The sequence below is a fragment of the Plectropomus leopardus genome, chromosome 13, assembly GCF_026936395.1.
Source record: "Plectropomus leopardus strain MGB_pleo_1.0 chromosome 13, ASM2693639v1, whole genome shotgun sequence".
NCBI lineage: Eukaryota > Metazoa > Chordata > Actinopteri > Perciformes > Serranidae > Plectropomus > Plectropomus leopardus.
Window position 1 is genome coordinate 2,845,945 of NC_142188.1, and position 20,646 is coordinate 2,866,590.

General features: G+C 42.1%; 1 protein-coding gene and 1 long non-coding RNA gene across 2 annotated transcripts in view; one reads left to right on the top strand and one right to left on the bottom strand.

Annotated features, from left to right (window-relative positions):
- LOC148187626 (uncharacterized) overlaps positions 1-20,646 on the top strand; it is a 151,152-nt gene that overhangs the window by 117,773 nt on the left and 12,733 nt on the right. The window contains exon 3 of the long non-coding RNA XR_015778433.1: positions 2,459-2,642. This is a non-coding gene — a long non-coding RNA (uncharacterized LOC148187626). The remainder of the gene's footprint in view (positions 1-2,458; positions 2,643-20,646) is intronic.
- LOC121954818 (uncharacterized) overlaps positions 1-20,646 on the bottom strand; it is an 81,959-nt gene that overhangs the window by 47,645 nt on the left and 13,668 nt on the right. The gene's annotated exons all lie outside the window — the stretch shown is intronic.

Below are 20,646 nucleotides of genomic sequence, written 5' to 3' on the forward strand. Positions count from 1 at the left end.
TTAACTGCGCCATCTCTAATGTGACGAATAAGCCTCTGATGAACTGCCCAACGTGTCAGGACTGAGCCGCGGTAGTATGGATTTCCTGAAACCTGCAGCGTGACCGGGAATAACGATTTTGGATCGCAACTTCAAGCGCTGGATCTGGACAGGTTAGCGGCGCTTGTAGTTACACCGCCCTGTCTTTAACCTCCAACCGCTCCAGCCCCCGCCTCGCCGCCGCCTCCCTCTCCCCCTCTGATTCTATTTCCTCCAGTGGACGTCCGCCTGAGCCGCCCGAGCAAAGATAGCGTGACCAGGAAGAGGCTTAGTTTCACTTACTACCCCTGCCCTTTCCCGGCACATTTAATAAAGTGACTTTTTGTTGAACCTGAACTCTCCCTCATTGCATTCAGGGAGTCGAGTTTACCTCCAGAGGGGCTGTAACACAAACACACACTCGTGCACACGTACAGTACGCACACGTGGACACACACACACACACACACACACACATATTCTCGGGACAGATACACCAATCAGCCTATGACTCTGTATCGGAGTCAGACACACATCCACAGGCTTAGTTAGGATTAGACCACACACACACACTCTGCAGATATCCACTCGCATCCACACGCACAAACAGATGCTCGTTTTACACACACATCCTCTGTCATACCGCCTCACACACACACACACACACTCTCACACATACAGAGACACAGTGTTTCTCATTATCATGCATAGTGGTAGTGGTTGCATTGATTTCCACTCTGTCTTAAACTTAGCCCACACAGAAAGTGTGTGTGTGTGTGTGTGTGTGTGTGTGTGTGTGTGTGTGTGTGTGTGTGTGTGTGTGTGTGTATGTGTGTGTGTGGTCAGCTTGCCAGAGCTTCTCCAGGCTGAGTGAAGATTATGGCTCAGAGATTTTTCACTTCTCCTCTTCTTTCTCTCTCTCCCTCCCTGCTCTTTCACTCTTTTCCTCTATTATCCCCCCTCCCTCCCTTCATACTCGTACTCCCTCTCCCTCTCCTCTTGTCTCTTTATTGCTGTTCACTCCATCAATCTCTGTCTTTCCTCCTGCTAAAAAAAAAAAAAGTGCCGTTAAGGAATTTCTAAGAGGCAACTAGAGGGGAATGGGTGGAAGAGAGAGAAATGAAGAGATAGGAGAGGATCGAGATGAATAGATGGCGAGGCCGGGGAGGAGCGCAGAGAGGAAAACAGATAGGAGGAGGGATGGAGGGAGACAGGAGGATGAAAAGAGAGAAAATGCAGGTGGGTAAATAATGAACAGACAGTGAGGGACAATGAAGGAGGGAGGGATGGACGGAGATTTCTGGCTTAAATCGGAAATTATTTTGCAAATCGTGAAGCAAAAACCGCTGGAAAGAATTGATGAATGAGAAAAGCACGCCGTCGCCTCGGCTACATCCAATATCCGACGTCCAGCTTCTTCAGATGCAAAAATGCAGCTCCCCAGTCAGAGAGGTTGTTCGGCCGAGATCTCTCAAGCATTATAGCTATATTATGGGGTGTCTTAACCGCTGGCATCGCTCCATTCTAATTAACTACCTCACAGCGTATATCTGGCTCCTCAGACATTTAGTTAATGGTTTGCAGCAAGGCATGAGCAATCCAATAGTGCAATTAGAAAGGTTTACTAACTTCTTGCTGGAGATACCTGCAACATAATTACTTAAAGCCTAAACCCATAATGGCAAGACCCGTTTCTTTTTAATGACAGATTTGGGTAATGAATTTCAGAGCAGAATAAATGCTGTTAATCCAATAAATCACTGTCAGCCGAGCCGGCTCGCGCTGTAAATGTAATTCACATATTCGAGCATTTGAATAGTGAATAATAAATGAAATACAGACAATGTAGTGGAGTTTTTCATTTACATATCAGGCTGGACAGTAAATCAATACTGTTTCCTTTAATAGAATCAAGCAGCCTGTGCAGCTCTGTTGTCTGAATCAAGAAGTAACAACAAATTATTTAATATTTTTGATAATAACATCTGAATTCACCGAAAATTATCATCCAACTCTGCATCTTTACACAGCTTTTAGCCTCTTTTAGCTCATTATTTTGGATCTACAGCACATTTACTGTGTGCCTCCTGTTTTCTAATCAGTTGATTATCGTGTAATTAGACTGCTAAACTTTCGTTTGTGCATCACGCCCGTTAGTAGCAGGTGCTGGGCCTCAGTTTGTCGCCTCATGTCACCAGCTTTCACTAAAAATGAATTGTAGCCTGCTCCTCGTGTGAATGCTGCATTACAGCACACTCAACACATTTGCACTCCCAACTCGTCAAATACGGCAGCTTGGTCGGTGGCCCTAAAGGCCCAGACACACCGACCGACATCAGAGAACAAGCAGCGATGAAAAACTTCTCTGACCTTATAAAACACGTTTGTTTCGACCTCACTCCTCTTGACTTAACCCATTTTTTTACTTTCCTCCCTTCAGTTTCTGGTGAGCTGAGCTGAACGGCCAATCAGAGGGATTTCATTCACCAACAAGGCCTCAATGTCACCCAATCAACATTCACGTTCAAAAACGGAGCGGGTCAACAAGGACCAACGGTGCCGGACTCATCACAGCCACACATCGACTGACCGCTGATCGCCAGCTTCACGCTGCGACGCTCCAGGTGATCCTCTGCTCTTGCTTGTTACACGCTATACTGTCTTCCAAAATTAACTTAAGCCTTCACAGGAAATGTTGCATTTGTCACCAAAACTACTTTATGCTACAAAACTACTCATGGAAAACAATCAAGGTTTACTTTAAAATTTGTTACAGAAACTAAACGAGTATGCAACATGATGTTTTCCAGTTGGTTAAATGATCAAGTTAATTTCTGGTTTCTTATGGGACACAGACACCAGTCTCCTGGGTTAAAGTTCGGTGTGTGTTTGACCCATGCACCACCCTTTCCCCCTGCCAAACTCTTTCCACTTTGTAACTGTGTCAGGCAGGTGTACAGTGGAGTTAGCTGAAGGCCCAGTGCGTCTCATACTGATGCTGTAAGGTGCTTTGTGCATCAGTAACGGACTGACCTGCAGTATTTGATGCTCTGGGAATGAGAGCAGTTTGGTACGCGATGTACCCGACGCCAAAAGACAAAGTAGATGGTGAAGAGAGCTCAACATTTAGCAACTAAAGTGTGATGCATTTCTCTCAAAAACTTTTTATGATTGTGTTATTTTTATTATTATTATTATTTTTTTTTTCAAATAACAATTAATCGATTTAATTTTACCGAGTAATTCATTGACGAAAGTGCTTACAGTTTGTAACCCTAGTCACTAAACATTGAAATATAGTGTTTAAAAAACAGTTATATCTTATCTGGATGCGTGAAAAAGTTTCTCTTTTCAACCATCTTTAATGTAGTTTTTATGGATAAAGATGCCAATATTCTGTACTTTTCTTATTTGCAACAAATCCCATGAAAGACCAAAAGCGGCCTGATATTGCTGCCTGTTTGCAGCTTTAGACATGAGAGTGATGTATCGATCTCCTCCTCTAAGTCTTGGGAAGCGCATTTCTCAAAATGCAGAATTTAAAGATCCCCTCCAGATATGTTTTTTATGGCTTTTTCACACTTGAAAGTCCGACCCAAGGTTCACAGTTTGTAACTTTGAACTAAACATGACATGCTTTTGTCCTGCGTTCATCACCTACATGAGCTGCGTCTCCATGTGCTGGAGTCTGATTGGTTTACAGACGAGCTCCACCGTCCCCTCGAGTTTTTCCAAATATCTCCTTCCTATATTCTACCACGGTTTATTTTGTCATGTTGCACTGTTCATGGACAATCCTACACCATATATTTATGACCATTTGACAACTTTGCTGTTAACACTTTAAAACCTGGATTCAGATGTCTGTTACATGCATTTAAACTTTTGAGCAAATTCTTTTGATCTCTTTCAAAAACGTGGGAAAAAAAGGCAACTTGGCAAGAAATAAGTAGATTTAATTTTTTTTTTAAAAAAGCTAGAGAAATGTCCATGTCATTTAAAAAAAACATTTTTTTGTATGGCTGTATTTTTTTTCAGGTTATTTCTTGCTTTTCATTTTTTTTTTCACTAGCCCTTTTTTATTGTTTAGGTAATTTCTGCAAATTTTCAAGTACATTTTTTGTAAGTCTGAACTATCAAAAAAATGTTTTCACACAATAATGAGCCAAATCATGGTTCAGTTTGATAAGAGTAAGTCCACCTTTTCGGTGGACTAAGGGTCAGTCAAGGGCAGTTTACACCTCTAATTGAAAGAGACGTGAAAAGGCCCTAACATAAAAAAAAAAAAAACATCTGGTCTTGAAATAATAGTTTGTTTCTTTTTTTTGTCTTTATTTTACAAAAATATACCTCATGTAAAATTCTTTAAATTGCCTCGACTCGTCTTTGCTCTTAAAACTGAGCAAAAAGGTTTAATTCTATTCGAAAACATGAAAAAAAGCATTGAGCAAATTACAGGAAATTAGTAAAAGATGACAAGAAAACAACCTAACCTGAAAGTTAATGTTTACCCAAAAAAAGAGACAGAAATTATAGACAGAATTATATACAGAAAATTACCCCAAAAGTGAAAAAAATGTCCAGAAACTACATTTACAAATGTACATTTATAAAAGAATTATAAGCTCAAAACAGAATTTCAAATCTTACATTTCAATTCATTTTCAGCGTGTTTTTCCAGGTCATTTCCTGTTTAATTTAATTTAATTTTAGTTAGTTTTTGGGTTGTTTTTTTTGTTGCTATTTTTGAGGTAATTTTCTTGTAAATTTGTCAATTTTTTTTGCAATTTTTTTAAGATGCTTATTGCCTTCCTCCCATGTTTTCTGAAATAAATCAAGACAACCTGCACGGGTTTTCGAGGGTTAAAAACTTCAGTCTGTAATTATGCAAACCTCAAGTCTGTTCTCATGTGAACTTGAAGGTTTCCATGTCACACTTGTGTGAAAGGAGCTAAAGACATCTGCGACCAATGGCGTCACTTATGTGTCAACCGAGGTAGACAGAGCGGTAAATAATTAAATAAAGAAAAACAGCAGTTCATTAGACTCGGCTGTACAGTCCGTGCCTCTCCATCCAGGATCTCACCCAGACTCCTCTCTTTTTTTGGCCTTTTTTAGCGCCGCATATAAACAGTGCAAGCTGCTGGTTTCTCTCCACGTTTCTTTTGATGCAAGAAGACACAAAAATTGGCGTTCTCGTGGGATTTGCAGGGTTGTGTTCCTCCAGAACTCTGGTTCAGTGTGCTGTCGAGTGTGTTTATGCTCCTTCCTGACTGTCAAAACATCTGTGCAAGAAACAATCTTTATCTGTGATACAGTATGTCTTTGTAGCATTCAGCCTCGTATTAGTTCAGGTTGCATATTGAGCCACGATTGGCTTCCAAACTTTACGTCACAAAGTCATACACAGATATTCGACCCTTCAGCCTTTAATCGGGAAACTCTGCAAATCCATTCTTTACTGGAGGGACTTTTTGGTGCATTCATTTGTGTTCATTTGTCATTCTTCATTTGTTCATGCATATGGCTAAAAATTGTGTATTTTTGTTTAATCTGTGTTTTATCTCGTCAGCCGCTGTAATTTAAAGCAGCCAGTTCTCTTTCTGAAGTTGTCAGTACCATTGCTTTCAACATAGTGCATGGATTGGCTGTCACAGCTGTCAATCAAGAGGGAAAACCCCCTTTTTGCATAATTAAATAACTCACTAAAACTGAACTGATCATCAAAACAAACACTTGAACAAACATCAGAGTGATGGGAACTACCTTCGGTGACAGAAATAATCTTTAGGAAAAGCGTATTTGGTTAGTTTGGCCTATGTTCCCAATCACTATCATGGAGGGGGCGGGGTTTATGGCCTATACTGCAGACAGACACCAGGGGGCGATCAGATTGAAAAGCTACACTTTTGGGGAGCTGTCATGGTGTCCATCTTTACATACAGTCTGTGGTTTGAGCCGGTGGAGCTGCAGTCGGAGAGCTGCCGTTGGGTCAGACAGTTATGACAAACTAACACAGTCAGTTTGGGTCATTTCACGGGATTTAACATACAGAATAACTCCAGTTTTATCCTTCAACTTATCGATATTTGCTCTGTGCTTCGGGGTTTCATCGCCAACGCAACATTTATTTAAAACGGGTGCTTATTTGCTTATACATCAGTTCTCCCAGGCTGCCTCCTCGGCCTATAATATGTTTCACTCTTGCTCCCAACATGAGGAAATTATACATTATACAGTACAACAGAGTTGAACTGACAAATGCAAAGTACAACCTTGCTGCGCCCGACCTCGATCCCTCTTGTCTCCCGTCTGCGCCAGCCGTAACTAATTTTTTTTCCCTCTCACCTAATCCCAATACATCTCCTTTTATTCTCTCTCGCCCTCTATCACTCACTCCCCCTCCTCTATATCTTCCCCCGTCGTCTCGCTTTCCCCCCTCGTCCCCCTCTTCCCTCTTTCTCTCTCTCGCTTCCTCCCATCCGTCTCCCACCTCTCCGCCTCCCTCGCTACTCCCATTTCTCCGCTGTCTTCATATCTATCTCTCTCTCTGTCAGGGGTAGAGGAGGCAGAGTATCATTTAGAGAAGATAGCTTTCGCAGACATGATGATGCACACACACACACACACACACACACACACACACACACACACACACACACACACACACACACACAGGTTATCCTGGCTATCCATTGTCTCCCAGTGCGTCGCCGTGTTTGGTGGGCAGCTGCTAAACTAGATGTTATAAAGTGCAACTGGTGCTCCGTCTGGGGAGAGCTTGAGAGGACAGAGTAATGGAAAGAGAGGAGCAGGAGGTGGAGAAAAGAAGGAGGAGAGAAAGGGGGAATAGAGAGAGAGAGAGAGAGATGAGGCGGGGGAGATGGAAACAGGAATGAAACACAGGAGAAAGCGAGGCGGCGGGTTGGGGGGGAAGCAATCCTGTTGGTGCTGATAGATTTCTGGGAGAACAATGTTATCTCTGTCTCCCTCCACACACACACACACACACACACACACACACACACACACACACACACACACACACACAAACACACAGACGCTCATCTTGTAATAGAGGGAGCTAACAAATCTTTGTGGAGAAGTACATGTATCCCCAGCCTTTATTTTACAACCAAGAAACGCTCCAAAGGCGGCGCAGTAGACTTACAAAGAAGTCGAACCGGGCCAGAAATAGAAACACGGTCGAACTTGTCGCTGCATACAAATGTGTGTGTGTGTGTGTGTGTGTGTGTGTGTGTGTGTCTGTGTGTGTGTGTGCTGGCTGTGGCTTCTCGGTTTATTTACATTCCACGCTGCATGGGGGCGTGTGGTGAGGAATAAGGTTATCCGAGGGAAGCCGGAAATAGCGGTGACAGTGAAAATCTGAGACAGGTGATATCCACGCTGCGGCGGAAGGAGTGACGACAGGAAATGTTGATGATATGTGACGACATATGCACGATAGGTGGAGTTTATCACGAGGTGTTTACGGTCAGCGCGATGGCTCGGTGGTTAAAGGAATACTCCGCTCTATCTTTTGAATATCAAACACAAAGTTTGCAGCTCGGTCTCTCATGGAGAACGGCAGCCGCTGACAGCTCGGATTCACGACAGAGACGATGGATTCTGAAGGAAAACAAGAGTCGTGGCAAAAAAAGCCACAAAATATCCAAAAGAAAATTCTCCAAACCTCACCTGAAGCACAAGTCTTCCCTCCATGTTTTTTTTGATGTCACGTATTTTTCAGTTAATCCTGGATTGACATGACTTTTCTTGTGCTGCATTCAGGTCCCTCAAACTTTGAGTAAATTAGTTTGCTTTAAAAAATATTTATATACATTTTAAGGAAAAACATAGGAAGAAAGGCAATGAGCAATAACTGTTCCTCAAATTACAAGAAATTAGTAGATTAGGACAATTATTTTTTTTAAAAAATGGCCAAAAATTATGTCATTATGTCTTAAAATCATCTTAATTATATATTTCACAAAATTTTACAGAGTTGCTATTTTTGGTTTTTTTTTCTTGATTTTCTGTATTTATTTGCTTTTTTTCAGGTACAGTCGCAGTACTTTTTAATATTGTTTTTGCTCATTTTTTGAGTTGTTTCTTCTGAAGTTGCTCATTGACTTCTTCCCATGTTTTTGTGAGAATTTGCTCGGGTTTCAAAGGGTTAACCTGCTGAAACCTGGAACGACATCAGTTCTCTTGTGCTGCATTCAGACATCGTTCACATGCATTTAAACCTTTGAAATGTGAGCAAATTGGTTTGATTTCTTTTGAAATTTTCTAAAAAGGCAATCAGCAACTTGCAGGGATGTCTCACAAATTGAGAAGAATTAGGAAAAGATGAGAAAAAATGACCTGAAAATTAGTTTTTTAGACAAAGGGAGAGAGAGAGAGAGACAGAGAGAAATTATTAAAAGTTTAAAAATACGTGAAATGTCCTTAAAGTCATTTTTATAAATATTGTAATTATTCTTAACTATTTTATTTATATATCATATATTTTAGTAGTTTTTTTCCCTTTTTAACCTCATTTTTAACCTTTTTTCTTTTCTTATTTGTGCTAAATTTTACTTAAATTTCTTGTAACTTCTTCCTGTGTTTTTGAAAAAAAAAAAAATCAAAACCTTTCTTTTTTAAATCCATTTTCCCCTCGGCCTGACCTGGGTGCATTTTTTCTCTCTGCGGTTTTGGGCAGAACTAAGAGGCTGCAGGTTTGAACCCGGCCGTGACCTGCTGTGTGATGGAACAATGTCAGAGCAGTTTTCCAGCAAAATCCTTTCTTTTCAGCATGAAATAGTCACCGCATGTTGGCCAGAAAAGTTTCTCGTGCTCTTTCATGACGCACTAACAGCTGTTGTCAGTTTGGATTCAAAACAGTTACAATGGAAATCCACTTCTTCTTCTTCAGTGTCGGCGCTGCCAGACTGCAGGATTCTTGTATTTCAGGGCAAATCATTGTACGTATAAATCCAGACTGCGAGAGCTCAGAGCCGAGTTTCTTCCTCTGTGGCAAAGATATGATAATGTATTCATGGGTTCACCAAGTCGACAGAAAAAGGCTCCGACAATAGGGCAGCGTTTATCATGCAATCTCTAACACACACTGCACATCAGAGCGTGCGAGCGCCGAGGTCAGAGGTCGGCCTTCGGCGTTCTCCAATCACAAACTGCACCAAAGAAAACTGTTTATACACTCACAGGTTTTCAGATCCAGCACGGAGGAGTTTGTTCGGATCTGCAAGATCTGATTTGATTTGTTATGGCAGATCCAGGGTCAGTTTGTAATACATTATTGACACTGTTACTGTGAATATTCAGGCGGATAAGAAAAATGGTCGAAAAAAATGAAATGATGATGTTAAAATTATCACAGGTTAGGGCTTACAGAATTATAGATGGTACATTGTACAAAGAGCTAAATTATGGTGCAAGTATCGCGAGAAAAGTGTGCACATTTTGTATCACTCTGCGCACAAAATGTGCCTTTCAAAATCAAGCTTTTTAAAAAATTATTATTTAATTAATATTTTTATCAACATCAGTCCTAATCATTAATGTAAAATATTCTTTAAATATGGCTAAAAAATGAACGAAAAAGTAGTTTAAAAAACGTTACAAAAAATACCTGAAAATAAGCAAAAAAAAAAAAGAAAAGGAAGATAGAAAAGAAAAAAGAAAAATGAGAATTGCCAAAAATGTGCTGGAAAATATATATATTTTTATATATTATATTTTTTTCTGAACAAGAGAAGGTTAAGACCAAAGAACTAAGAAAGAGCAGTATATAAATAAAATATCATATTATAGGCGAGAAGGCAACGAGCAACTTCATAAGAAATGTCCCAAAAACAGCAAGAAATTAGTAAAACATGACAAAAGAAATTAGCTGAAGAGCGTGCTAAAAACAGAATTTGTTTTTTATGTAACATCATTTAAAATATATAATTATATAACCATTTATTTGATAATATCTTATAACCCCCCGCAGCATATTTTCGGGCCGTTTTACTGTCTCCTTTTACTTTTTTTCAGTTTCTGGGACATTTTTTGCCAAGTTGCTTTTCGACATGTTTCAAAATAAATCAAACCAATTTTCTGGACTACCACAAAAAAAGAAAAGAAAAACAGTTCATAGATCTGAAAGGTGTCTGAATGCAGCACAAGAAAACAAGTTTCAAAGATGAGCTCCATCTTTACCGGCTGCAGCTTTTCGATGTGAGCACGTCTTCCGCTTTCTATAAGTAACTTAAAAACCTCCGTTCTTTTGTCACCTTTAAACCTAATTTAGCTCGGCGTTCACCTTGATGTCTAGACATCTTTTGACCTGCAAACCAATCTACACATCGGGTCGGGGAAGCGACGGACGGTCGACATTTCTGCGGTGAAGGAGCGTCAAAGGCGGCCGAGAGAATCCGAGGTTTTAAGGCGGCATCTGATCCGCAGAGCCGACCACGAGGCGACGAAACCAGACGGCGAGAAATGGAGATGCTTTTCCACGACGCAACACAACCAATCATGTGGCATTTTACACTTATCACAGACGCTCGCAAAGTGGCGGCTGGTGTGTGAAACACTCGATGCCTGCGAGCTTGTACACACTCCGAGGTACAAATCCAATGCTTCGAGATTTTTTATTTTTTTTAATAAATGTGGCCTTTTGTCTGTGCGAAGCTGTCAAAATTAGATTAGTTTTCCACAGCAAGCATGGCCTTTACACGTATACAAACACACTCAGAAACACATAGACAGCTGGGCGCGCACACACACACACACACACACACACACACACACACACACACACACACACACACACACACACACACACACACTCAGAGATAGACTCAGCTTCCTATGTGTGAGGCCAATTCATTTTGCCACAAGTGGTCCCAGATTGGATCTGGTCAGAGTCCCATTACGCCTCACCTTGGCTGACCTTTAGCCGCCCCACCCCGCCCCCCAACACACACACACACACACACACTTACACATGCACGCATACACACACATAAGTGTGCTCTCAAACTATATTAAGGCACACACACACACACACACACATGCAGGTATAGCCTATCCAAGACACAGGTCAGGTCATCAGGAGCGACACACACACACACACACACACACACACACACTCAGACAGACACACAGAGCGTTATTGATTGAGTGTAACGTTATCTAGATGGGATCATTCCTATTGATTTAGAAAGAGGGGTCACTCTGATCAATGCTATCTGCTCGTCTGCTGTGTCATTAGAGCAGAGCCCGAGTGCCAAAATATCGGACTATCTTTCCTTCGTCTTCCAAAAGGCCACCGAGCGGCAGGAAGGAATTACTCGTTTGATCTCAGGTATCAACAGCGCCCGACGCTGCCGACGTGCCCCGGAGCAAGGGCATCTATATGTCATCTGTGTTTACGCTGGCCGCCCTGCTCCGAGGACTTGTACCGAACGTCGACTAACAACCGCGAAACTGAGATAACGGAGGAAGTAGTTCCCAGACGGTTTGTTTTTTTACCTTTAAATAACCAGGACTTTTCCAGACTGTCCTCGACAGGCGCACAAATAACACGCTTACGGATATAAAACTAACACATTATTATTTTAAATGGAATAAAATAAAATGAAAATGATTCGAAACATCTACAGGAGATGTGCCTGCTTCCAGGTCGTTTCGGTTTCAGGTAATTTGGCAACTGATTCCAAACTGAGAGAGTAGCAGCAAACTCAAGCGCCCGTTTCTCCAGTTCGTCGCAGACTTAACCCTCTGAAACCTGCGCAAATGGGCTTGATTTCTTTAAAAAATATGGAAAGAAGGCAATGAGTAGTTTCAGAAAACATGACCCAGAAATTGGCAAGAAAAGAAGTACAGGAAACTTAGCATGCATAACGAAATGTCCCACAAACTGTGTGAAATTAGCAAAAGGTGACAAAGAAAATGACCTGAAAAAAAGGTTAAAAAAAAAATCATAATTCTGTAAAAATAATTTTAATCATGATGATTTTAAATGTAGTTTTCTGAATAATTCCCCCTGCCTTTTGTTTCATTTTCTAAATTTGCAATCAGTAGGAGATGGTAGAAGGGAGATTTATCAGTAATTTTTAAACGTTGTTTAAATTCCATTTTTCCTTGATCCTGCTACATCTTTGGAGTTGAAGCTACGATGAAAAATTCCCTCCGTTTGCTTGTTGCTGCTGGTGGCATCAGTCAGCTCCTGCAGTGCATTTTTTGAATTTGCATCAGAGTCTTGCGTCCGTTTGGCTCACAACAAGCTTGATCGGGGATGTTAGGGGTTAACCATGTCTCTGTGAAGACGTGCTCAGATCAGATCTCTGATTCACAGTTGCTGAGAGACATTTCTTGCCAAATGCTTATTGACGTTTTTACCCACGTTTTGAAAAGAAATCAATTTGCTCAGGGTTCAAAGGGTTAAATACTTGTAAAAGGCATCTGAATGCAACACAAAAAAGGGATGTCAGAGTAGGTTTCGAAGGGTTAATGGATAACCAGCGGGAATAAGTCCATTTTTTGTAGGTTGCAGAGCCGTAGGTGGCACTGAAGTAGTACTCACCTGTATCTTATTACCTGGCTGCAGCGCTGCGAGAACTACAGTTTAATCCCACTGAATGGTACAAACCAGCCACGGAGGGCAGTATTCATTCAGTACTTGTACAAATAAACAAACCAGGCTCTAAAAAATCAGCCTTAGAAACGAGGGATCACCGCGATTAGTCAACTAGCCGAATACACGTTGGCACTGTCGCAAGTCGAGGCCAGAAATACTGTTTGGCTGGAGCGAGTTCTGTCTTGGTGTTTCAGCCTGCTATTTTTTGCAGTTTTTTGGTGCCGTGTGCCATCCCAAACATGGTAAGATAACGGACAAAACCAGGAGGCAGGCTGTCTGCAGGTAAATACGCGGCCACACACTGCAGGGCCAACACGATCTCATCCCAAGTCGTCACGTATCGCCACTTTGCAGTGGACTTTCGTGTCTACGTGTTACGCTCTAGATATCTTTCTGCATCTGCTGTTCATGTTCAGGGATTCTGCGACCGTGACGTCAGCAAAAGCGCATAACGCTTAACGCACTTAACGCACATGCAGGCACGGGTGGTTGGGTTTAGGGGAAGAAGGCACCTGGTAGGGTGCAGAAAAAAACATCACATTCAGACGGTTTGTTGGATCCATCCACCGCCCCTCCCACCCGTCCTAGCTCCTCATGTTATGTTGTTATCGGCTATCCAGCCGCACATCATGCTGCTGCGACAGGTGTTGTCCAGCTGTCTGGCTGCGTACGATGACACAGCGAACTGCTCGGTCCGGCTGCGTTCTCAGCTGACAGTGAATCATGTGGCATCTGGCAGCGTGACCTTACTCTGAAATCACTGCAAAAGCTTTGGTCTTTGACCCCTTTACTTATTCATTTATTTTAAAGATTAGTTTTGGGCTTTTTAAGTCTTTATTAGCTGGGGAAGATTCAGCGTGAAAGGGGGAGAAAGAGGGGCAGACATGCAGCAAAGTGCAGAGGGGGGAATTAAACTTGTGGCTGCTGCAGTAAAGACGTAGCTTTTTGTACGTGGGGCGCCCGCTCTACCAGTTCACTTACTGGGCGCCCCGCATTTGACGACTTTAAAATAAGAACAGGCTGGGAAGCCTCAGCCACCAGTGTATGAATGTGTGTGTGTGTGCGCGCGTGTGTGTGTGCGTGTGTGTGTGTGTGTGTGTGTGTGTGTGTGTGTGCGTGTGTGTGTGCGTGTGTGAATGTGGCGTTTAATGTAAAAGGATTCTGAGCGATTTGAGGACTAAAAAGACTCTACAAATTAAAGTCCATTTACTGATTCTAGTGGGTCAAAAATGATTGATTGAGAGGTTTTAAGATTTTTTGGGGCCTTTTTTGCCTTTAATGGACAGGACAGTTTAAGTGTGAAAGGGGCACAGAGAGAGCGACGTGCAGCAAAGGGTCGAGGCCGGAATCAAACCTGCGGCCGCTGCAGCGAGGATACAACCTCAGTATATGGGGCGCCGCCACCGGACGCCACGATTAAGAGGTTTTTAACGAGTGTATGATATGAAGAAAATCCCAGGTAGTACACGTTAAAGTTGAAGACGTTCAGGCAGGTGAAGCGGAACGACTCGGTCGAGCGTCACGGTGTGACGCTGGAGTCCTCGTGTCTGTAGATGTGTGTGTCCCTCGGGCTGTAACGACCACATGTGTCCCCTTTGCCCATCATGTTTTGCACCACTGCCCTTTAAACCTCATCAGGCACACACACACACACACACACACACACACACACACACACACACACACAGGTCTGTATTAATAGATAATTATTAAAATCCCAGGATGTTTAACCCTTTAAAACCTGGTTTTCTACACTTATTTTTTTTGGTTTTTTTCTTGTTTGTTTTTTACTTTTCTTCTTTTCTTTTATTGTCTTTTGTTATCATAATAATATATTCATAATTATTTGACAGATTTATTATTATTTTGTGAGCACTTTTGGGGTCATTTCCTTGCTGTTTTTTTTTTTTTTTTTCCTTTTCTTTGGTATTTTTTTTTCTAATTTTCAGGTATTCCCTCTTAAGTTGCTCATTGCCTTTTATAGAGACATCGGGTCCATTTTCTGAGGTCTCAAAGGGTTAAGACGAGAAGGTGTATGACCCAAACAAGATGTCACCAGCGAATAGATCTCATTTTTCATTCATTCATTCAGTTCTAGTTTCTGCGGCCTCATCAGACGTTACTGCAGAGCTTCTGTCTCGATCACCTGTTTCCCCTCGTTTTATTTCAGTCTGGCGTGACGCGCCGTCGCTCGCTGACCTCCAGGTGTCTCCGGTCTGAAATGTTCCCTCGAGTATCGACAAAAATGTTTAAGGATTTATCTCATTTTCCTTTGGCCGCGAGGACACGAGGATCACACAATGACAGGAGTGAATAGTCTCCCTGTTCACACACACAGTCTCGCTTTATCTCCCTCTCTATCTGTCTCCTTCACACACACACACACACACACACACACACACACACACACACACTGCAGAGTCGCCTCCAGTCAAGCGTGTCTTATTGGCCTTCTGTTTGACTTCCTATTCGGCTCAGTGTGTGTGTGTGTGTGTGTGTGTGTGTGTGTGTGTGTGTGTGTGTGTGTGTGTGTGCGTGTGTGAGAGATCCAGATGGAGATGGTTTTATAATCACGGGACAGTTGTTGTTTTTATTATTATTTTATCGTTGTTTTTACTGCTCACTAAACTGAGAACGGAGAGTGGAGAGGAGAGGAGGATGAAGGTGAGAAAAAAGCGGAGGGAAACGGCAGAAAGAGGGAAAGAAGACGAGAAAGGAAAGACAGTAGGAGAGAAATAACGGACGGAGGACGAGACAAATAAGCGAGGTTGCAAAGGTCTTTTTAAAAAAGACAGGAAGGAGAATAAACAGGAGAGAGGACGGGAAGGAGCACGAACATGGACAAAAGGGGAGGAAAGGAGAGGAAGCGGAGGTGCAGAGGTCTCTTTCAAACAAGACAAAAGAGGGGAGGAGAGTAAACAGGTGGAAGAAAAGAGAGAAAGCCAAAAAAGGAGCAACAAATAATGAGGAAAGGTGAATGAAGGAGAGCAGAGAAATGATGGAGGGAGGAAAATTAACGTTGCTAATGAAGAGAAGAAGAAAAGATGAGTACAAAAAACGTATCAAGGCAGAAAAAGAGGACAAGAAAGCGAGATTGTAAAGGTCTTTTTAAACAAGGAGAGGAGACAGATATAACAAAGAAGGAGAGAACACAGACGAAAGAAGACGGAGCAACAAATAATGATGAAAGGTGAAGGGAGGAGAGCAGGGGAGCGATGGAAGGAGGAAAGACGAGTCAAAAGCAAGGTTGCCGGTGTCTCGCCAAAAAGAGGAGAAATGAAGATGAAATACAAAAAGATGGAAGAAGGAGGAGAGGATAAATAAATGGATAAAAAGGCGAAGAAGGTTGCAAAGGCTTGTTGAAGTAAGGAGAGAGAGAAAAGGGATTAAAGGAAAAATAAAAAACGAAAAAAACAGAAAAGGAGAAAGCGTGTAAAGCTCACTGCACTTTTCGTATATCTGCCTGAAAAAGTAATGCAACAGAATTCGTAATCGGGGAGGCTGCAATCACGTGAATGAGAACGCGCTCGAACAGAAAAACCATGAGGCCGTTTCATTTTTTTATGAATAGTTAACTCATATCCTAAAAAAGTGTTTTTTGTTCCTAAATGTAAATATAAAGTTTGAACATATCGGCTGGCAGAAAGGTGCAATGCAAACATTTTAATCACATCAATGACATTCATCACCAGATGTAATTTGCATAGTTTTTGTGAAATTTCCGCCCCGTTCTCACTCTGAACTTGTCAAATATGTCGCTCTGTCGGTGCTTTTGGAGCACGAGTGTGACGCCAAAAACCATCAGATGATAACGTGGTGACAGAGCTGCTGGTGTTGTAACTGTACGCTGGCTGATGGCCAGCAGGCAGCGTGTTCACATGCAACGTGCACGGACGTTATCAGGTACTAGTGCTGCCGGTAACGACGTGACACGGAGCACGTGTTCGCTTATAGGACGTGCAGGTGGGGAGGATGACGGGTCCCCAAAACAACTGACTTTCATGCAGGAGTTTGCTTCCCATGTGGATGTGTGGGTTTCCTCTGCACGTTACCGTGTCCCTTTTTTGCCCAAAACTAACCATCCGTGACTTTGCAGCCTAAGCCACGTGCTGTTGTATAAACATCAGGACCTTACAGCATCACCCACCATGTGCCTTTGTTGACGTCACGGTGGCGTCCTGGAGCGTGAACAGCTGACGCAGAAGAATAAACGTCATGAGTAGACGCAGAAGGTCACTGACAGAGCGGCACCACGTGACGAGTTTCATAATCAGCATTACTAAACGAACGTAGTTCTGATCACGCCTTTAAGCGGACGTTGTCACGTGGAGGTGGAGGGGATGGTGGAGGATGTGACAGCTGTGTTACGCAGCTGCCAAGCTGCAGACCAACAAACGCACAAACGATAGCGAATCATTGGCGTTTCTAGTGGATTTTTAGGCATGAAAAGCGTTGGTTTTTTTTGCTGAGACATCACTGCGCTTCCAGCCATGATTGTGCCACAAAAAACAGACGTTTTAAGCCAAAACATGATCTTCTTTTAACCATAGTCAAGAAGTTTTTGTGCCTAAAAGTAACCACGCATTAAAAACTGTCAAATCTATTTAAAGTTTCAACGTATCTGCAGCATGAAAACACATAAACATATCTGGGTTCTGCAGAAACATACAGATCAATGCCAAGTTATTCTGCAGATCGGGTAGGAAAGGGAGAGGAGGGGGGAGAAACTAGAGAGGAAATAAAAGTGGAGGAGAGAAGTGATTGAAGCAAGAGAAAGTGAGAGGAGGGAGGAAAAGGGGGAGTGAAGAGGAGCAGAGCAAAGGACAAGTCCAGAGGAAGAAAAAGGAGGAGAGAGATGAAAGGAGGATGAAAAGAAACATGAATAAGAAAAAAAGCAAGAGGAGGAGAGAAAAAAATAAAGAGGGAGAGCAGAGAAGTGAAGGAAGGAAAAGGAGAAAAGGCAGAGGAGCAAAAGATAAGTACAAAAAAAAGATAGAGGAGAGGAACAAAAGCAGGAGAGCAGAGAAAACATGAAGAGAGATGACGAAGGGAGGAAGAAAGAGAAGAAATGGATGAATGGGACAACAAATCATTGAACTGCCGTTGGTTTCTTTTATTAAGCATGATCACTTTACTTCCCAAAACTTAAAATGTTTGTTATTGTGACCATGGAAAATAAAAAGTCCTGTAACCCAACGAAGTTTAGCTGAACCCAAAATATGCCCTTTCCCTGAACTTAGCCAACTTGTCTTTATGCCCAAACTAAAAAAAATCCAAACCCCAACCACATCATAAAAAGGTGGATTTATTTATTTATTTATTTTTTATTTCATTTGGAGGACTTGTTGAAACGTCTTGTTGAATGAAGGCAGCGGGAAACAAAATAAGCGCAGGAACGAAAAAGCAACATGTAGTATATGTAGTATATGTAGTATATGTAGTGTATGTAGTGTATGTAGTGTATGTAGTGTATGTAGTATATGTAGTGTTTGTAGTGTATGTAGTATATGTAGTGTATGTAGTGTATGTAGTGTTTGTAGTGTATGTAGTATATGTAGTATATGTAGTGTTTGTAGTGTATGTAGTATATGTAGTATATGTAGTGTTTGTAGTGTATGTAGTATATGTAGTGTATGTAGTGTTTGTAGTGTTTGTATGTAGCTACACTGAGAGTGTTTTTTTACTGCTTTACCTCATAATACGACAGCGTTATCCGATGAGAAAATAAAGCTGTTATATTGCTCTATTCAAAACCAGACTCCACTGAGAAAAACAGTGATTTAACGCTGCTGAACACAGGAGTTGGCGGTCTAATGCTGCCTCCGTCAGTGAGCTTGTTTGTCTTATTGTGTGACTTTGGTGTTTAAAAAGGTCAATTCAGATTCACCAAAGTCTCACAATAACGCAAACTAACACACAGACCGAAGCAGCTGCACACCAGCAGCTCCTGTGTTCGGCGAACTAAAATGACTGTTTTTCTCAGTGGAGTTTGACAGAAGCATAGATGTGGAGCTGAACCTGTTGTGGCTTCCTGTTGAAACACGCAGTTTGAGGGAAAGCTGAAGTGGTGAAATTACTCTCGGTAAGGCATACTCTTACACCCATATAGATTGTTTTTTAGGGTTGGACTTCTTATAGGTGGCTAAAATATGTTTTGTAGTGTGCGTCCCGTGTGGATTTGTGTTTTCTGCACCTACCACGTGCCTTTCTTGCCTAAACCTAACCATCTGTGATTTTGGTGCCTGATCCTAACCATCGTGACGGTCCGTGCTGTTGTGTAGGGACCGTGCCACCTGTTGACATCATGTTAACGGGTTGCGTCATCCTGTGAATTTCTGTGGCGGCATCCCGGCGCGTCGCAGCTTGACATGGGAAGGATACCCAAAACGTCACAGGCTGACGTGGACGAGTTCAGAGTAAGAATGTGTGTTTGTCCAATCTGGGAGCCGCCGACTGACATCTGCTGCCTGTAATCCGTTAACTATTGATCAGCACCCGATACAACCGCACTTTAAAAAGCACAAACTATCCCTTTAAGGATGTAATGTCATTCATGGGGTGCTAATTCACTGGATGACATGCAAACTGTTCTGTGAGCACACGATGTGAAAGGAGAGGAGATATACATGAAAATGAGGGAAAAGATGAATAAGGTTTACAGGTGAGGAGAGGGGAAGAGAACAGATGAAGAGAGAGGATTAAAAACAGAAGCAAACTTCTCATGGCAACAAAACTTTCCCTCTAAAGACTTCAGCGTTTCTGTCTTACTTTTCTCCATCTGCTTCTGTTTCCTCTGTCACTTTTTCTCTTTATCTCTCTCTCCCTCCGTCCCTCCCACCACATTCGCAGGGTTCATCCAAGTCGCGTTGACGCCCACTCACCTCCAACATGCTACCTCAGTTTCCATGGTAATCGAGTAGCGACCGTGCTACATAAATATATACTTTAACATTCAGCACTCCACAACTCATTAAGAACGACTTCAGATGAAACATTAATCTCTCAGGGTGTTGTCCTCCGTAAAAGGCCATGACGGTGAATTTAAAAAAATATTTTAAAAATCCCAGCAAGTGTAGGAAGCCGGAGAAGCACTGAGGAGCGCGTGAACCTGTGAGGTCGTCGGCATGTTAAAAAAGCCGGAGCTGCTCGGCGGAGCGTGACATGATGGTAAATGTGACTCGGGGGGATTTCATGACTACAAGAGAACATTTTCTAGTTCACGACTCGTGAGAGAGTCAGAACAAAGCTTATTTGGGTATAAAAGCTGTTCAAAAAATCAGTCGTCCATTCAGCCGTCAGCGGAGCAGCCCCAGCGTGTGTTGTGTTAACCCTTTCAGGGTCTCTTTCTTGTGAAGAGTTGACTCTTGCAGACAGCAGATAGGTAGTAGTGGTCAGCATATTGTGGCTGACTAACAACAACAACAACAACAACAAAGACAGACAGAGTCCCGCCCCCTCTCGCAGCTTACATCTGCTCCACGAGCTTCTGTATCTCAGTAGGTTTCCTCTTAAATGCTTTTATTGATTTTGTCTGTAAAGATTTTATTCACGAAGGTCCTTTAAATGGATTAACATTTAACTCGTCCTCATTTCTCAGCTGGAGGTCTGGAACTTATCAGATATACTGCTCGGTCCTCATGAAATAATAAGCACGGTGATGAGCTTGATGTATCTGATCCGGACTGGTGCTTCTGAGATTTGTTTTCACTCTCAGAACAGTGAAAATGCATATTTTAGCTTCTTTAGCACTGCTTTTTTCCCTATTGTTGGATACACTTATTGTTACCTTTTAGGGTTGTTTTGGCTTTATTTATTATTTTTTGTTTATATGATTTCACACTCATGAAAGAGGGTTCCTCTGTTTGAAGTAGTGATATACCAACCAGATCTCACTCAAAACTCACTCAAAAGTCTTCACATACCGACACTATGTCAGTGGAGTTTCACGTCCTGCGACGGCTATTGATATTTCAGGATGCTGCAGCACCACAATG